Source organism: Pelodiscus sinensis, chromosome 19 (assembly GCF_049634645.1).
Source record: "Pelodiscus sinensis isolate JC-2024 chromosome 19, ASM4963464v1, whole genome shotgun sequence".
Lineage (NCBI taxonomy): Eukaryota > Metazoa > Chordata > Testudines > Trionychidae > Pelodiscus > Pelodiscus sinensis.
Genome location: NC_134729.1, coordinates 12,944,883 through 12,963,377, shown reverse-complemented (window position 1 = coordinate 12,963,377; position 18,495 = coordinate 12,944,883). Strand labels below are relative to the sequence as shown.

Here is an 18,495-nt window from a genome sequence, read left to right as displayed (position 1 = left end):
TGTGGGGGCTGGGCCCAGAGAGCTGCTGTGGGGGGCGATAGCAGGGAGTGGCTCCGAGGGGGCGGGAGGGGGCTCAGTCTGCTCTCAGGGCCGCCGAACGGAGATGTTGGGGGCGGGGGAGAGCCCGGGGGGGGGGGGCGATCCGCTCCGGGGGAGCAGCCTGGGGGCTGCTGTGCTCCTGGGGGTAGCTAGGATGCCGGGGCAAGCGGAGCCACCCCGAGGAGGGGCTGCGGGGGTTGCTGTGTTCTGGGGGCGGCGCTGCTCCCCGGCGTCCCTCGAGTCGCGGATGCCATCCCCTGGCGGGAGGTTCCGAGGGGCAAGAGCCTCCGAACAAAGCCCCGATTGAGGAGGCGCTGCCGGTGCCATGGAAACGCCGGCTCCGTCTCGCAGGGCCCGCGTGTGCCAAGAAGGTGCCATGGTTACGCCCGAGGGGCACGCAGAGATCCAAGCCGCCGACATGGGCAACCGTCTGCCCCCCAGGGAGGGCACTCCCCTTAAAGGGGCAGCATCCCTTCCTCCCCTCCCCCCGGGCTGGCACAGATTCCGGCTGCCAAGCGGTGGTTGGGCGGGAGAGCTACGCTCAATGGGGTGCCCCCCTCGGTTGGCACGGACTCCGGGACGGCTTATTGTTGTGCTCTATACCCGCTCCTTGAATAGAAGGTGGCATCTGTTTTCTCCCAGCGATGGGAACCCTGGTCCCGGATTAGAGGGGGTGGCAGTGGCGGTGCGGGGGAGGGGAGTGGGCATGGATGGGGGCGAGGGGGGGGGCTAGTTCATTGTCCAGAGGGGTATTTGCTTCTGTCTCTTTAATGCAGCTCACAGAGATGGGAGTTTGCGTGCCAACGGCTCAGACCCAGCCTGCCCTCGCTTGGCTGCCTCGCCAGCCCCCCAACCCAACGCTGGAGGGGGGAGGCTACCACCAAACAGACTGTGAGGGCAGGGCGGGTCTGCCAAGGGGGGCGAGAGAGAGGCCCCGAAAGCAGGAGGAGGTGGGGTGGCCGTCGGGCTTGCTCGCCGAGGGAAGGGGGTACAAAAATGTGGCCCCAAACCAGTGACTCGGCTACAGCTGGGGAGCCTGGGCACTGGGTGCTGGGGTGCCTGGGCTCTCTCCAGCCCTGGGAGGGGAGTGGGGACTAGTGGTGGGCGACTGAGAACTCCCCTCCCTTTGCCCCGTGTCCTCTCTCGGGACCGCCCCCTCCCTGCGTCGGCGCAACGGGACCATATGCCGATGGCAGCTGCGAGAGCCGGGTGCGAGCGCAGGGGTGTTTCGCTGTGAAGGGAACAGCTCCCAGCCCTGCCTGGTCCTTGAGCCTGGGACCAACGTTTGGCCAGTAGCTGGGCTCTAGCTGGGTCTGCGACAGCGAGTGGCCTTTCGGGGAGCGGTTATTCCTCGTGCTGCCAGAGCTGGGAAGTGCTCGGAAGTAACGAAGGTCTCTGGAGGGCCCCCTTGGCACCGCCCTTCAGTGCCCTGGTCCTGCCTCCATGCTCCCCACAGAACAGCTGGGCCCGGTGCTCAGAATTGGGGCTCCCTTGGGTCTCTGTCCCCTCCCCTGGGGCCCACCGGGAGGCTCCGGGGCAGCACTTTGGTTAGGGTCCATCCGCAGCAGCCCTCCCAGCCCCTCAGGGATCTCCCGCGGGCACCGCGCCCCGAGGCGGGTGGAGGGGCAGGCAGACTGGCCCTGCACGGGCGCTGTGGCAGGGCTGCGAGGTCGGAGGGCCCTCGGCAAACTGCCCTCCAGCCAGACAAGGCAGTTTGGGGTCAGGGCAAGCCTGGGAAAGCGGGACCGCAGGGGAGCCGGTGACACCGGGCCCGTGGGGCCTGCTCCCTGACTGGAGCCTGACACCACTTCGGGGCGGGGCTGTCAGTGAGTGAAGGTGCCGCGATTTCTGGGCCAAGGGCTCCCCGAGCCAGCAGCCAGGGGCAGCGCCTGGCCCCGGAGCCACACAGGCAGAGGCACAAGGGGGCAGGGGCGAGGGTCTGGCCTGGCGAGCTCCGCCAGCAGCGATGGGCCAGGCCACGGGGGGCTGGCTGCCGTTCTCTGACCTGGGCTCTGCAGGGGCTTTGGGATCCCGGGAGCTGTGAAACGCCGTGGCCGTTGGGATGCCGAGGGGAGGCAGGTACCCAGACTCCCGCTGCGTCCCCCGGCCCCGGCAGCCCGGCTGGCTCCAAGCAGCCAGCGATCCGGGCTCCCTCCAATCAGCCCAGCCTCCGAGGGAGGGCTGGGGCCAGGCTGTGCCCACCTGTGCTCTGCCGCCCGCCCCCCCAGCAACAGCCGAGGCTGCCGCGGCGCACGGCTCTCCCTGCAAATGGCTGCAGCTGGCAGCAGCCAGCAAATCCCGTTGCTGATGGATTGCCAAGCAGCCAGCCGCTCCCCTGCCCCCGTGCCAGTCCCCCTTCCCCCTCGACTCTCTCCCTGGCTGCAGGGGGAGTGGAGCATCAGGAGGCTGCTCCCCCCACCAGCCACAAGGCGATTAACTCCGGGGGCCGGGCAATCCAGCAGACCCCCCTCTCCACAAGGAGCTGGGGGGAGCCGGCTGGCATGGGAGACTCGGAGCCAGGGAGGGCCCTTCGCCACCACCCCGCCCCCGTCCCCCCGAAGTAGCTGTTTGTCCTCCAGCCATCCCATCTGCTGCGGGAGGCCCGTGGCTGCTGCCAGCTTCTGCCAGGCTCTGGGCTGTGCCATGGCTGCCTCTCCCTGGCGCGCCTGAGCCAGACTGCCCCCCCCGATGCCATCGCTTGTGCTCTCCCATCAGCCCCTGCTGCTCCTCCACTACGCTGCGCCCATTGGGGCAGGGGGAGAGGGGCTGCCTGGTGTCTGGCTGGACAAGGCCCCCTGCTTCCCTGCCCTGAGCTCCCGTGCCTGACGCACGGCCCCACGGCTGCCTCATCCGCGGCCCCCCGGCTCCTGGGGCGGGAGGGCTTATCGGCGGTGTGCGCTGCACTTCGAAGGGGTTACTGCTGCACCGTCCCCTTCCACCAGGTAATGCCCCTGGGCTCTGAGCTAGCTAGTCCTGGCTCGTAGCCTGCCCCCCATAGGCACTGCTGCCCTCCCAGAGCTGAGGGGAGCTCAGAAGGGGCCGCTCTCCCCTTGCCGTCAGCGCTGACCCCAGCGCGCCCGCCTAACAGCTTTGTGGCCATCAAAGCTTCCCTTGCACCTTCCCTGCGCAGAGGGTGGGTCTAGCCCCATTCCAGCCATTGCGCCCCCCTTGGAGCGCTGGTATAAATAGCCCCAGTGCCCCACCCCAGAGGCCGCTGCATCTCGGGGCCGGACAAGGAATCCCGGTGGAGACAGCTGCCGTGCCCCACCCCAGAGGCAGCTCTGGCCGGGGAAAGTGCTGGCTTAAACCATTCCTGATGTGTAGCCTTCTCGAGCGCCCGGGGACAGGAAGCCAGGGAGAAAACTCAGCTATTTTGGTCCTTCAGGGATTTATTTTTAGATCTTTTTCAAAGGCCCGCCAAGAGCGTGAGTCATCCCAGCACAGAGCCGCCGAGCGGCCCCCCGTGACTCCCTTCCCCAGCTCTGGCGTCCACGCTCACCCCTTCCCCACCTTCTGTGCATCCCCAGCTGCCCTGGGGTCCCCCCGAGCCCTCTTCTTTGTCCTCCCTGGGGACCTGGCTGCATTGGGTGGGAGTCAAACCATTTCCCGCCCCCCCGCTGCCCAGAGCCTCCCGCCCGGAAATGGGGGCATAAGCGTCGGGTGCCCCCCGGATGCAGCTGCTGTGCCTCGGGTCCGGGGAAGGGGTCCTGCCCCCCCAAGCCCCAGCTCGTAGGGATGCGTCTACACTAGCTCGCAATAAGAGGTGCCATTTGCACATCACTCCTCTCGATGCCGTTTCGAAGTAGCTTGTGTCGCACTCGGGCCCTGGCTACACAGCGCGGCTCCGGATCGCTCCTGCCCCTTCCGGGACCCGCTCTATTTCCAAAGGACGGTGCAGACGTAGCCCAGGTGCCTCTGTCTTGACTCCCGTCCCGGGGGGGTTCTCCTGGGCTGGCACGGATCTTGCTAAACCCCTCGAGCGAGTGTCCCGGGAGGTGCTGCAAGGGTCGCACAGACGCGCTCCACTGGGGGGACCGAGTGCCCCCCTTCCCCTGGGAGTGGGGGCTGGGCTGCAAACCTCTGGGGTGCTGGGACGGGCAGAGGGGGGCTAGGTCCCACTTGCCCCACCCTTCTGTGGACTCGCCCATTTGTCTGCTCCCTGGGTAGCCCGCAGGAGGGGGGAGCTGTGCCAGGGGTCACTGCTGCCTGCCCCACCCCCGTGGGGAACGCAGGAACTGGGCTGACAGCTCTGCCCCCTCCTGGCATGTCAGCAATCCCGGGGCTGGTTGGCAGGGAGGGAGGGAGCAGGGCCCTGAAGACATGAGGGCGGGGAGGTTTGAGCTCTGAAATCTTTGGCTCCCCCCTTTCCAGAGGTGGGGATCCAGCCCACGAGGGCTGGCGCCAGCTCTCACCACTAGTGACGCCTGCCCTTTCCAGCCAAGGCAGTTCATTGGTGCAGTTAGCGAGGGCAGGAAAGAGCCGTGCAAAGGGGGATCCCTAGTCACCCTCCTTGTCCTTCCATCCTGGGGGGCAGATCGGTCCCGCTGGCAGCTGGGTCCCAGGCCACACGGGTGTGTCAATGTAGGAGATGGGTGCAGCTGCCCAGGCCCGGGTGCCAGACAGCCCCCCCGCCCTCCTCCGCCAACATTCATGACCCCACCCCTCATGCATTCTCTGCAGCAAATGGCCTCCCAGCTGTTGGTTCCAGAAACATCTGGGGAGAGGGGGAATTCTTTGGCGGGGCTGGGGGCGGGGGCTTGGCTGCCTGTGACTGGCCCCTTCTCCCCCCCCCCACTCTCCACTTTGTATAGCACCAAGTGGCTATTGCTGGCTGTAGGGGTGGGGGCTAGTGGTTAGAGCAGGAGGCTCAGGCCCTTGCCCTGGCTCCTTGCTTGAGGCCTGGGTGTGCTCAGAGTTAGGGCGGGGGGAGGCTGGGACCCTGGGACCCGACACCCCTTTGCCTGTTTTGCACACCAGGAGTGGAGTCGATTACCAGGGTAATTAGGGTAATTAGCAGGACATTGTTCAGCAGCCCGGCTCAGTCCTGGCTCGCGCTGGGTCCGGGCTGCAGCACGGGGCGACGGTCCACAAGGGGAGCTTGCTTTTAGAGGCAGCAGTGCGGGGCGGCGGGGGCTCCTGGGAGTGGGGCTGGAGCGCACTGGCTGCCGGCCGCGCGGGGACTCTAGACTAGTCGATAAGCATTCCCGCGGTTACTCCACTGTGCCGTTAGCCGGGACTGAACACCCCTAGCTCTGACCACTGCAGCCCGCGAAGGCACCCCGGCCGCAGACTCGCTGGCACTGGCTTTGGCTCCTTCAGCAGCTGATCATGGGGCAGGGGAGCCAGGCAGCCTGTGCCCGTGATGGGCATCTCCGGGGGGGGCTGGGGGGGAAGAGAAGGACGTAGCCAACAGAGCCTCAAGTGGGACTGGGTCTCAGCCCAGTGGTTATCCCAGGGGTGGAGTCCAGGCTCCAACCCGGCCCCCAGCCCTCCATGCCCTCTCCTTACTGGACATGGCCCAGGGCCCATGGAGATCGACCCCCCTGCTTCTGCCACAGAGAAATGGGGGGCTGTGTTACAAGAGGCTGAAAGCAAACTTTGGTGCAGCTCAGTTTGCTGAAAGGGCTGGAATTGGGGGGCATCAGCAGAGCCGGGGAGGGGGAACCGAGGGCTGGAACTGGGGGGTGTCAGCAGAGCCGGGGAGGGGGGAACCCAGGGCTGGAATTGGGGGGTGTCAGCAGAGCCAAGGAGGGGGGAACCCAGGGCTGGAATTGGGGGGCATCAGCAGAGCCGGGGAGGGGGACCCAGGGCTGGAATTGGGGGGTGTCAGCAGAGCCGGGGAGGGGGGAACCCAGGGCTGGAATTGGGGGGCATCAGCAGAGCCGGGGAGGGGGGAACCCAGGGCTGGAATTGGGGGGCGTCAGCAGAGCCGGGGAGGGGGGAACCCAGGGCTGGAATTGGGGGGCATCAGCAGAGCCGGGGAGGGGGGAACCCAGGGCTGGAATTGGGGGGCATCAGCAGAGCCGGGGAGGGGGGAACCCAGGGCTGGAATTGGGGGGTGTCAGCAGAGCCAGGGAGGGGGGAACCCAGGGCTGGAATTGGGGGGTGTCAGCAGAGCCGGGGAGGGGGGAACCCAGGGCTGGAATTGGGGGGTGTCAGCAGAGCCGGGGAGGGGGGAACCCAGGGCTGGAATTGGGGGACATCAGCAGAGCCGGGGAGGGGGGAACCCAGGGCTGGAACTGGGGGGCTGTGATGGACCGGGCCAGGTCTGGGCACTGCTGAGGGCGTCCGCTCAGGGCAAATTGCTCAAAACCAGGACTACTTAGAGCCCTAGACTGGAGACCTTTCCCAAACAGGCCACAAACCTGTCGCACCGAGCGCTTCAGCTGCCAATCCGGCCAGCAGGAAGCCTCAGGAGCAAAACCCCTCGGACACGCCGGCTCTCCCTGTGCCACAATCAGCCCCAGGCCTGCAGACAGGTGAGGGGCTATAGAACCCATCTCACTACCCCGAACGGGTTCTCCCGGTCCCAAAGAACCAGCCACAGATCCCCCGTCAGTTTACACTTTGGATCTTGCCCACAAGACCACGCTGGGCCAGTCCTTTCGAATCTAACATCGAAAGGAAAGAAAAGGCTGACAGTGAGGTTGTTGTGGAGAATACGTGACATGCACCCGTCACCCAGTTCTCGACGCAGGATCGCAGCAGAGATGTCACAAACTGCCAGCTTAAAAGTCTCTGGTGTCCATCCTATGTCAGGATGGGTCAACAGTCCTTCCCGGCGCGCTGTCCCTCGCAAGGCTGCATCTGGGGTCAGTAGCAGAATTGAAGACAAAATGGAGTCCGCCCCATGGCACCTTATATCCCTCCTGGCACCTTCCAAGCTGGAGCGGGTCACATGGTCAAGTGACCTGTCCCTGTATCCCCTGCCAGCAGCCAGTAGATCAGTGGTCACCAGCCAGTCGATCGGGATCTACCGATAGATCTCTGAGCCTCTGACAGGGGATCCTGGCTGGTTTGGCCAAGGGGCTGTCAAGCGCTGGTGCTTTAGTTGCTCCTCACCCCACTGCTGTGCATCTCCTGTCCTTTGCCTTGGAGCTGTCCCTCAGGAGCCGCCTGCTTGCTGGGCAGGGCAGGGGAGGGAGAGGAGGGGTGCTCATGTCAGGGTGCCCCCTCCCTCTCTGTATCCTGTCTCCAGAGAACAAAGAGGGGACATAACAGAACCTGGAGGGAGTTTGCTGGCCCCTCTTGGGAGTGGTGCAGGGCCAGGACAGGGGTGGAGCCTGCCTTAGCCCCACTGCACCACCACCCACCTGGGGTAAGCAGAGCCCCGCTGGACCCCACATCCCAACACCCTACCCAGTCATGGACCCCCCTCCCCCCCCCAGCGCCTGTCCTAGCCCTGAGCACCCCTGCATCCAAACGTCCTCCCAGATCCTGCACCTAGGACCCCGCCTGCCTGTGGCGTGGGGGGTGGGGAGCTGTCTGCTCTGTATCCCGGGGTCCCCCTGCGCTGTGACGTGCGATCCCCACGGACTAACCCACATGTGGATTAACCCAGACACCTAAGCTCAGCCTGAGGAGATAACGGGAGGCTTCGGGGAAGGGGCAGTGGCTGGCTGCGGAACAGGAGGGAGTGAGCCTAAAGGGGGGGCTGGAGGTCTAGGGGGGCGACGGACCCCCAACCCCAGGGATCTGAGACATCCTGGCCCAGACTCCTGCCGCAATATCCCGTCTGTGCGGTGCTGTACCTGGGAGGAGCAATGAACCCTCTAGTCTCTGGCTGGACTTGCTGCTCCTGGGATTTGGGGGAACCCCGACTCGGCGTCATGCCCCAAGCTCAGCTCAGAGCCCCGCTCACACTCCAAACCCCTTAACCCAAGCCAGGAGCCTGCACCCCGCCCTCTGGCCCAGCCCGGTAAAGGGAGGCAGGGTGGGGGAAGGGGAGGACGCAGTGAGCAGGGGCCTCAGAGAAGGGGTAAAAGGAGGCCTAGAAAGGGAGTTTGGGTTTGAGGCAGATCTTGGAGCGCACTCCAGTTCAGAAAGCGACCGCACGCATGGAAAGGCGGCAGGCCCTGCATTAGATACTGGCTGGTTTGCATGTTCCCGGGCGCATCCCTCAGGTGTGTATCAGGCACCTTGAGAGCCATGGCCCTTGGGGCTCTGCTAATTAGCACAGCCACTGACCGGACAATCCCTCTTTGCAGCAGGCAGCCCAGGCCCACGGCTCCGTCTCAGGCAGGGAACATTCCCAGGATAAGCCCAAAGCCCGTATTCATAACTCCACATACAGACATCACACACGTACGTGAGCAGCACACACAGAACCAGTGGGACATACGCCTCACACAGCCCCTTTGTATGGATTTTGGGGCACCCCCCCCCGTGGGCGCAGCAGCGATCTGGCTGCTCCCCTTAAATCCAATCATGTGATGGGACATCAGCAGAGCCGGGGAGGGGGGAGCCCAGGGCTGGAATTGGGGGACATCAGCAGAGCCGGGGAGGGGGAGCCCAGGGCTGGAATTGGGGGACATCAGCAGAGCCGGGGAGGGGGAGCCCAGGGCTGGATTTGGGGGACATCAGCAGAGCCGGGGAGGGGGAGCCCAGGGCTGGAATTGGGGGACATCAGCAGAGCCAGGGAGGGGGAGCCCAGGGCTGGAATTGGGGGACATCAGCAGAGCCGTGGAGGGGGAGCCCAGGGCTGGAATTGGGGGACATCAGCAGAGCCAGGGAGGGGGAGCCCAGGGCTGGAATTGGGGGACATCAGCAGAGCCGGGGAGGGGGAGCCCAGGGCTGGAATTGGGGGACATCAGCAGAGCCAGGGAGGGGGAGCCCAGGGCTGGAATTGGGGGACATCAGCAGAGCCGGGGAGGGGGAGCCCAGGGCTGGAATTGGGGGGCATCAGCAGAGCCGGGAGGGGGAGCCCAGGGCTGGATTTGGGGGACATCAGCAGAGCCGGGGAGGGGGAGCCCAGGGCTGGAATTGGGGGGTATCAGCAGAGCCGGGAGGGGGAGCCCAGGGCTGGAATTGGGGGACATCAGCAGAGCCAGGGAGGGGGAGCCCAGGGCTGGAATTGGGGGGTATCAGCAGAGCCGGGGAGGGGGAGCCCAGGGCTGGAATTGGGGGGTATCAGCAGAGCCGGGGAGGGGGAGCCCAGGGCTGGAATTGGGGGACATCAGCAGAGCCGCAGAGGGGGAGCCCAGGGCTGGAATTGGGGGGCATCAGCAGAGCCGGGAGGGGGAGCCCAGGGCTGGATTTGGGGGACATCAGCAGAGCCGGGGAGGGGGAGCCCAGGGCTGGAATTGGGGGGTATCAGCAGAGCCGGGAGGGGGAGCCCAGGGCTGGAATTGGGGGACATCAGCAGAGCCAGGGAGGGGGAGCCCAGGGCTGGAATTGGGGGGTATCAGCAGAGCCGGGGAGGGGGAGCCCAGGGCTGGAATTGGGGGGTATCAGCAGAACCGGGGAGGGGGAGCCCAGGGCTGGAATTGGGGGACATCAGCAGAGCCGCGGAGGGGGAGCCCAGGGCTGGAATTGGGGGGTATCAGCAGAGCCGGGAGGGGGAGCCCAGGGCTCTCAGAGGCTGGGGGTGACAGAGCCGGGATTGCAGGGGAGCTGTGGGCTGGCATTGAGGGTCCCCGGCAGCGCAGGGCCAGGGCACAGGGCGACCGTCACGCCCTCCCTTTTCACCCGAGGGCAGGGCCAGCCAACACGAAGCTGCCAGGCCTTGGTCTCCGTGCTGTGAAGGCCCAGGGGGCCCCCTGCTCTGAGCACCTCACCAGCTGGGGCAGCAGCTGCACCTGGCAGGCCTGCGCCTCACTTTGAGGGTGTGTTCCAGGGAGCAGAACCCTGGGCAAGCAGGTGCCTCCCCTCTGGGACCGTGCAGCTGGGGGAGGGTCGCCTTGTCTTTACTGCAGAAAGGGCATGTCCCTGAGAGCCACGCTCGGGAAGGACGGGAGAGCCCAGGAGCCGCCTGTGCCGCTCCAACCACTAGGTCCCACTTCCCTTCCCGAGCCAGGACTGGCGCTTAGAAGTGGTGACTCCCAGCCCGCTCTCCTCCCGGGGCTGGGGCTGGAACCTGCACCTGCTCCAGCAGCTGGGCTGCCTGCCACCGGCTTGGGCCCAGGGTTGGCGGGTGAGAGGAGGCATCCTGGGGCAGGAAGAGAGAAGCTGCTACTTGCCTTCTAATGAAGCCTAAATAACGAGCAGTGCCCAGGTCAGGCTGCCCTGCCAGAGCCTTCGTGTGCTGACAGGTCCCACCGATAATGTCTAGCAAGGTGGCTGCTCCCGGGGCCGGCGGGACAAAGGCGGGGAGCCCAGGTGTGGGGGCAGTTGCAAAGCCAGCGCTGGCCTGGCTGTCTGATGGCTCTGACCCAGCCCAGCCCATCCAAGAGCTCCATGACTGCTGCACCTTCGGAAGCAGGAAGGAGACTGGGGCAGAGATTCAAACAAACCAAAGGAAGTTTTTCTTCACTCAGCACACTGTCTACCTGTGGAACTCCTTGCCAAAGGATGCGGTGAAGGCCAGGACTTTTCCCAGGGTTCAAAGAAGAGCTCGATAGATTCGTGGAGGTTAGGTGCATCAATGGCTGTTAGCCAGGATGGGGTCCCTAGCCTCTGTTCGTCTGGAAATGGATGACAGCATGATCCCTCCCTCTGGGGCTTTGGCCATCAGCAGACAAGCTGGACTAGATGGGCCTTTGGGCTGACCCTGTCTGGCCGTTCTTACGAGATTCTGCTGTCTGCTCTGCTCCCTTGTGCAGTGTTGTCCTGTAGCACCTGGACACCCCACCCGAGGCTGGGGCTCTGGTGCCAGGTGCTGCACAGGCCCCGAGAGGCAGCCCTCGTCCTGAATAGACAAGGGACTGAAGGGAAAAGCGAGGCACAGAGCAGGAAAGGGACTTGCCTAAGGTCGCTCAACAGCTCGGTGGCGGAGCTGGGACCAGAGCGGGGGGACAGGGAGGGCTGACTCCCAAGGCTGTTGTCTGCCCACTAGGCCACGCTGCTCTGGACCCAGAGGTGCGAACGGAGCCTGCTGGGTCACAAAGTGGCTAACTGCAGGGCGGAGGGGGGTGTTCCTGGCAGTGTTAGCCGCGGGGGAGGCAGAGCCAAGCGCCAGGCTCTGAGACAAGCCAGTGAGGCGGCCGTCCGGCCACGTTGAGCTTGCCTGAGAGTGACACTGAGTCGGGTTCAGGGGCCGAACACACGCGCCCAGAGCTGAGGGCAGCATGGCAGCTGCAGGCGGTGGCTAGACTCCCCCACCGTCCACACGCACCTCCGGGGAAAACCGGGGAGGGACTCTGCGGCCCAGTGGGGCAGGCAGCATGTGCCGACGCCTGGGAGCCCAGCTAGACAAAACCCCTGGCGTCCAGCGCTGAGGGGAGAGAAGCACTGGTACTCGGGCCGGGTTCCCCGCTTCTGGGACTGGCTGTCTCTCAGCGCTCAGCTCTAGGGACGCTTGGGGGCAGGGCTCTGGCCCGCGTGAGCCGGGAGCTCAGGCGAGATGGCACATGGTCCCTTGCGGGCATTCCAGCCTTGCCCAGCACTGAAGGGCGCTGCCACACTGGGGCTGCATGGACAGTGACTGAACCGCTCTCAACGGGGCCTGAAGCCACATCTGAGGAGGGCAGGGGCAATATTCCCCCTAAGTCCAGGCAATGGTGGGTAAAAGGGGAGCTCACGCAGTGACCCAGGCCTTAGGCCATGGCCATAGGGCAGCGAATCCAGAGGCCAGGCCAGGAAGTGATGCGGGAATGAAATATTCCCAGCCTGGAATTCCGGGGGTGGAGGGATGAAGGGGGAGAGGGCCCAGCGTTTGGGGGCTGCGCCGTATGTCTAGGGTGGGAGGGCGGCACGGAGGGACACAATCGGAGATGCTGGCGAAAGCCTCTCCCCGTGGCCGGAACACGCCGCGTGCTCTGTGCAGCCTGCCCAGATTGGGGTTCTCTGCGGGGAAAGCCCGTTCCCTGCCCCGGAGCTGGCCAGCCCTCCAAATGCGTCTGTAGGTTTCTTTTCCTGCACACGGGGACCCAGCTTAGTGGGTTCGGCCGTGCATCTCCTAGGCTCCCCCGGGTGCTGGCGCTGGGAGGGGCGGGGGCGCTCGCTGGCAGGGATGTTAAATTTAGTTTAATCAGCTGGGCAAGGGATTTACCATCAACTAGTCGATAAGCCGGGGAGCTGCAGGGGGGTGGCTCCTGGCCCCGCTGCGGCTCTGCCCTGGGAATGTATTCAGAGATGGCGGGCTCTTAGCACACTTTGCAAAGCAGAGGCGCGGCATCTGGGACTGGGTGCGAGCTGGGCATCAGCTGATTCCTGGCTGGCACCCGGTCCCTGCTACGCCCCTGCCTCCCCCCCCGCGGAGACGGTGCTGGGGGAACCGGCTTTTAAGCTGGCTCCCCCCAGCACCGGCTCCTGCTCCCCCTAAGAGGGGGTGGGGGAAGCGACTCGTCAAGGGACTGGTCGAGTCGCTTCCATCCCTAGGCCCGTAGGCTGGGTCAGGTGGGAAAAGGCCCCGTCCCCGCACTTGATCTGACAGCCAGGCAGGTGGGTCTGGTGCCACGGACCCGTCCTCATGGCTGACGCCAGCAAGAGCTTGTTTAACTTACCGCTGCCAGCCCTGCCAGCCTGGGCCCATGCTGCCAGGGGACCGCCTTGTCCCCGACCACTCCGGGGTGAGCTGAGGGCAGGTGGATGGTGACTAACTCCGGGGAGCACCCCGAGCCCTGCCCAGCGCCGAGCTAATCACCACAGCTCGTCTAGGCCCAGCCCTGTGGCATCCGCCCACACCTCTCCCCGGTCCCACGGCGGGCCCTTTGATAAGGGAGCCAGGCAGCTGCGCTGGCAGCCTGAGCCATGGGCCAGGCCACAGAGGGGACAGCCCCGGGCATCCAGGACCAAGGATGCTCTAGCCCCCGACCCTGCTCCCCTCCCTGAGCAGGGACAGACCCTGGGCCCCCTGGCGCGTCTTCCTCCAGCCTGGCCCCCTTCCTGCCTGCTCGGGAGCCAGGCCGTTGGGCTTTGGGCACCAGGCCTGCAGCCGAGGGGTGGGAATGAATGGTGCTGCCCGCCGTGCCCCCGCTGGTGGGTGCCAATCCCCCTGCCCCCTCCCCTGGCCTGGGGCACCACGCTCCCTCCACTGGGTTCCTCTCACCTGGCATCCGGCTCAGTTCTCACCCTTCCTGGGCTGGCCCCTGCAGCCCCCCTTGAGCGGGGGTCGAAAAGCAGCCCTGTGAGGGAAGCCTGGAGGATAGAGCAGCCCCCTCACCTGGGGCAGGCTGTGGATCTGCTGGCCAGAGAGGCAGCGGGAGAGACACCCGGGGCCTCTTGGCGCCATGCTGCTGCCCAGGCTACCTGGGCCAGCTCTGCACCCGCCAGAGAGAGAGGAGGTAGCATAGGCTAGCAGTTAGAGCTGCTCCTTCTAGGTGGTGAGACTAATGCTTGCAGCGGGGCAGGGGCCTCAGAACCGGGCTCTATGCCCTGCCTGGGTGGCGGGTTTCTTTGGTGGCTCAGTGCCTCAGTTTCCCCCCGATGACAGAGAGGCTCGCCCTTGTGGGGAGATCTCAACTTGCCATGCTGCCGAAGGGGCCGTGCGTCCACAGGCGCTCTGGTCGCTGGCCCTGTGCCTGGGGCTTGCACAGCCTGGGTGGGGGGCATGGCTGGGCGCAGGTACGAAATCTGCCTGCCCGGGGCTAGGGCCCTAGGACAGGGGCAGGGGGAAGGAACAGCTGGTGGCACCCGGGCTCGTGTGCTGCAGCGCCCACTCTCCCTCCGCTCTACTGCCGCCTGCCTGGCAGGGCTCGCTGACCCTGGGCTCCCGGCTCAAAGGGCGAGGACAGGCTGATCGGCGCCCGATGAGCGAGAGCAAGTACCTGACGTGCTAGAATGTGTACACGGGCTGCCCCGGGAACCTCCCTCCCTCCCTCCCTCCCTCCCTCCCGCCTTCCTTCCTGCCTGCCTTCTTCCGGCCTTCCTCCTCCCCTCCCTCTCTCCATCCCTCCTTCCTTCCCTCCCTCTCTTCTTCCATCCTTCCTCCTCCCCTCCCTCTCTCCATCCCTCCTTCCTTCTCTCTCTCTTCTTCCATCCTTCCTCCTCCCCTCCCTCTCTCCTTCCTCCTCCCCTCCCTCTCTCCATCCCTCCTTCCTTCTCTCTCTCTTCTTCCGTCCTTCCTCCTCCCCTCCCTCTCTCCTTCCTCCTCCCCTCCCTCTCTCCATCCCTCCTTCCTTCTCTCTCTCTTCTTCCATCCTTCCTCCTCCCCTCCCTCTCTCCTTCCTCCTCCCCTCCCTCTCTCCATCCCTCCTTCCTTCTCTCTCTCTTCTTCCGTCCTTCCTCCTCCCCTCCCTCTCTCCTTCCTCCTCCCCTCCCTCTCTCCATCCCTCCTTCCTTCTCTCTCTCTTCTTCCATCCTTCCTCCTCCCCTCCCTCTCTTCTTCCTTCCTTCCTTCCTCCCCTCCCTCTCTTCTTCCTTCCTTCCTTCTCTCTCTCTTCTTCCTTCCTTCCTTCTCCCCTCCCTCTCTCCATCCCTCCTTCCTTCTCTCTCTCTTCTTCCTTCCTTCCTTCTCCCCTCCCTCTCTTCATCCCTCCTTCCTTCTCTCTCTCTTCTTCCATCCTTGCTCCTCCCCTCCCTCTCTTCTTCCTTCCTTCCTGCCTTCTTCCGGCCTTCCTCCTCCCCTCCCTCTCTTCTTCCTTCCTTCCTTCCTCCCCTCCCTCTCTTCATCCCTCCTTCCTTCTCTCTCTCTTCTTCCTTCCTTCCTTCTCCCCTCCCTCTCTCCATCCCTCCTTCCTCCTCCCCTCCCTCTCTTCATCCCTCCTTCCTTCTCTCTCTCTTCTTCCCTCCTTCCTTCTACCCTCCCTCTCTCCATCCATCCTTCCTTCTCTCTCTCTTCATCCCTCCTTCCTTCTCTCTCTCTTCTTCCATCCTTCCTCCTCCCCTCCCTCTCTTCATCCCTCCTTCCTCCCCTCCCTCTCTTCTTCCTTCCTTCCTCCTCCCCTCCCTCTCTTCTTCCTTCCTTCCTGCCTTCTTCCGTCCTTCCTCCTTCCCTCCCTCTCTTCTTCCCTCTCTCTCTCTTCTTCCTTCCTTCCTTCCCTCTTCCCTCCTTCCTCCCTCTCTTTCTTTCTTTCTTTCATCAGCCCCCCCTTTAACACCGCCACTTTCCTTCCTCGGCGCGCACAGGGCCATTCCGTCCCCGGGCTCTCCCGAGCGGGGTTTCTAGTTTTCGGACTCGTTTTGACGTTGGCAGACAGACACTCTAACGCGCCCGTCTAACTTCTCGGGTCCTCGCCTCGCCTCGCCTCGCCGTCTGACATCCAGCCGGTGCTGTGGGTTTCGATCGACTTTTCTTTTAATTTAAAATGCTACAAAAATGTTGGGAATAAAAGTTCCTCCGAGGGGAAGAACTGGAACATTTCGATGTACCTAGAGAAACCGTGCACGGGCCAGCCCGCCCCGGGGAGCCTGCAGCCTGTTAACCCAAGGCAGCCCCGCTCCTTGACCGTCTGAAATCCAGTTGTCTCCCCAGAGAGACACACCAAAGCTATTTTCACCCCGTTCCTCTTTTTTTCCCTTTGACATGTTTACGACGCAAACGGCAATTTTTGTTTTGAGAAATTGTCTGTCAAAATATTATCCAAATTCATGGCTCAAAATCCAATCCAATTTGTAGATTGATGCAGAAATATGTTTCCAAATAAATAAAACGAATGCCATCCAAATCGCTCCTTTTGTTTATTTTTTAGATTATATACTTTGTAAAAAAAATCACACCGCGTAAGGGGGGAAATGCGATTTCGTTTATAAAATAAACCAACACGTCAGCAGCCAGATCAGGTCATGAAAGGTAATGCCTGAGTTGTGAAAAAGCCTTCAGAAATAACCATCCCCCTTCTTTTGGGCTGAAAGAAATGTTTTGTAGATCAAGAGAAATCTCTGAATCAGCAAATGAAGAAAATTCATCTCTTGCTCCCTCCCCCTCTTTTTAGAAGCAAGTTGATTTTAGTGGTGTGAAAAAAAACACAGCAAAGTTTTAGGATGGGGGGGATCTCCAAAAGCTTTTTTGGGCAAACAAAAAAAAGGCAAATTGTTTTGCATTTGAATGGCTGAGATTCGTTAGCGTCTGAGTTTCAAACTTTATATACTGCGAGGCGGATCAATTCATAGTTCTCCATCTATTAAACCAAACTGGTTTTTTTCTGTTAAGACATTTTCAGTAAGGCTGACTTGAACAGCCATCACTGTGCGTAACGCGCGTCAATTTCAGGACTTTTTATTTGTAACGCGTAAAGAAACCCAGCCAGCTGGGGCGGTGGGGAATGAAGTTGATTGTATTGGCTTGTGCCGATTTCAGGGGCGAAACCAATAGACAAGAGCGATCGATCTGGTGGGTCTATCGGCTTTGGTTGGGTTTCACCGCGAGCGCTTTGCTGGGAGATTCCAGATCGAGCAACAGTTCGGATTAAAAACAGCGCGCTGTCGCCTGGACAAACTGTTGGGATCTGGATTTGCAATCTGCGCGCCCGCCGCGGCTGTGCGGCCAAGTTTTCCAGCACTCCCGCTGGGGCGGCTCAAACGCGCGGTAGCGAACCGGGCGGGGGGTGTGTGAAACGCTTCCCTGTGAATTCCGCGCAATTCCAAGCGACCGCGCAGCCCTCCTCTCCCAGGGACTCGCCTTCCTCGCCTCTGGCTTTACTTGTGCGCCTGTTCTGGGGCGGCGGGACCCGGGCAGCCCTATTTTCAGAGGGGAGGCGCACGGTTTGCCGGCGCAGTTGTCAGGTTCTTTTTTAAAATTTTCCTTTGATCGCTGCCCACCTATCAGCGACCCACAACTGCGGGGGGGGGGGGCGATTAGTCCGTTCATGTGCCGCCCACCCAATCTGTTGGGGGGGTTGTTTTTTGGAGGGGGCATGGGCCACTCGCACAATATAATGTGACATTTGGCCAACCTGTTTTCCCCCCTCCGCAAAAACTCCCTCCGGGGAGTGCGGGGCTCGCCGGGCCGGCGTGGGGAAAGGGGCCAAGCAACGCGCTGCCTTGCAGGTGTCGACCCCGGGCGGGGTCCCATCCGCACCACCCTCGGCTCCCTGTCTGCGGGCGCCGCGCACGGAGCGGGCGGGAGCCGCGCCGAGGCGCCTGATGTGCGGTAATTAGTGTTATTAAGGCTGACACCAAACTGCTACCGAGCTGCCGCCTTCACTCGGGGAAGTTCGGGCGTCAGGGTGGATGAGGGGCTGGGTGGCAACTTAATTAGAAACTCCGGCAAATTGGGGGAAACGCAAACAGCCATTTGGGAGCCAAAACACCGGCTGGAGCGGAGCAGGGCCGATGTGCGGGTGCCCCGCTGGGTGACACGGCGCGACAGGCCTCGGCGCAGCGCATCCAGCCTGTTAGCAGGGAGGGCGGCAGCCGGGGCCTGGCCGCCTTTGGGGTGACCCCTCGGGTCTGGAGATCCAATCCTGGTGGCGGGGGTACCCAAAGGCCAGACCCCCCCCCCCGCCGCTTCCCAGAATGGGTCCGGGGGGTCCAAGGAGCCTCGCCACGGAGCTGGGCCTTGCGCCGCCGGCATCCAAGCGAGGGGCTTTGTTCGTCGCCGCTCAGCCTGGGGGGCTCCCTTCCGCCCCGGGGCGGGGGGGAGCGCGAGGCCGGAGTTTGCTGCTGCTCTCCCAGCAGCGCCCCCCGCCAGCCCGGGCTCCGAGCCGCCCCGCCTCAGCCAAAGCCGCCCCGGCCGCGCCGTGTCCCGGCTCGGGTGGGTGCGGCCCTGCAGGGCTGGGAGGGCGAAAGACCGGGCCGCGGGCCGCTGCGTGGTGGGGAGCAGGTGGCCGGCGCCCGCCCGCCCCCCCGCAGCGCTGCCAACCTGCTGGCTCTGTCCCCGCCCCGCAAATCAATGGGGGGCGGGCGCGTGGGTCCAGCGTTCGCGGCCGCGGCCCCCGGGGCTGGCGCGTTTCGAAGCGGGGCAGCCGGATTTCACCCGGGTCAGTTGCACGGAAAGAACCGGGGGGGGGGGGGGCGTGCCCGGCGCCCCCCCCCGCCAGGCTGTGTTACGTTCCAGGGAGCGGCGCGGGGGGGCTAGTGATGGGGGGCGCACCCTAACAGGCGCCTTCGATCTGCGTTGTGAGAGTAGCTCTGCGGGGGGGGGGGGCTGGGGAATGAACATCTCTGCCCCCCCATCGCACCCCCGGCTGCGCCTCCCTGCGCACGTGTTGGGGAACTCGGGGCACCGAGACCGAGGGGTTTGGGCAGAGCCCCCTCCCGCGGCCCCCCCTCTGCTGGGTACAGATTTACCTCGGACCCCTCAAATAAAGCGCCCCCCGCTGTCTAATGATGAGCCCCAGCGGCAGTATCCCCCCCCCCCCCATTATGCCAGAGCTCACGGCCCGATCCTTTCCCTTCAGTTGACTTCAACAGGGTCGGATCGCGGGGGGAGGGGGCAGATTGCGGATCTCCCCTGTTCTCCGCTCCCCCCCCCCGCCT

General features: G+C 64.0%; 1 protein-coding gene across 1 annotated transcript in view; it reads left to right on the top strand.

Moving 5' to 3' along the window:
• Positions 1–18,495, top strand: part of NFIX (nuclear factor I X) — a 200,999-nt gene that overhangs the window by 32,817 nt on the left and 149,687 nt on the right. The gene's annotated exons all lie outside the window — the stretch shown is intronic.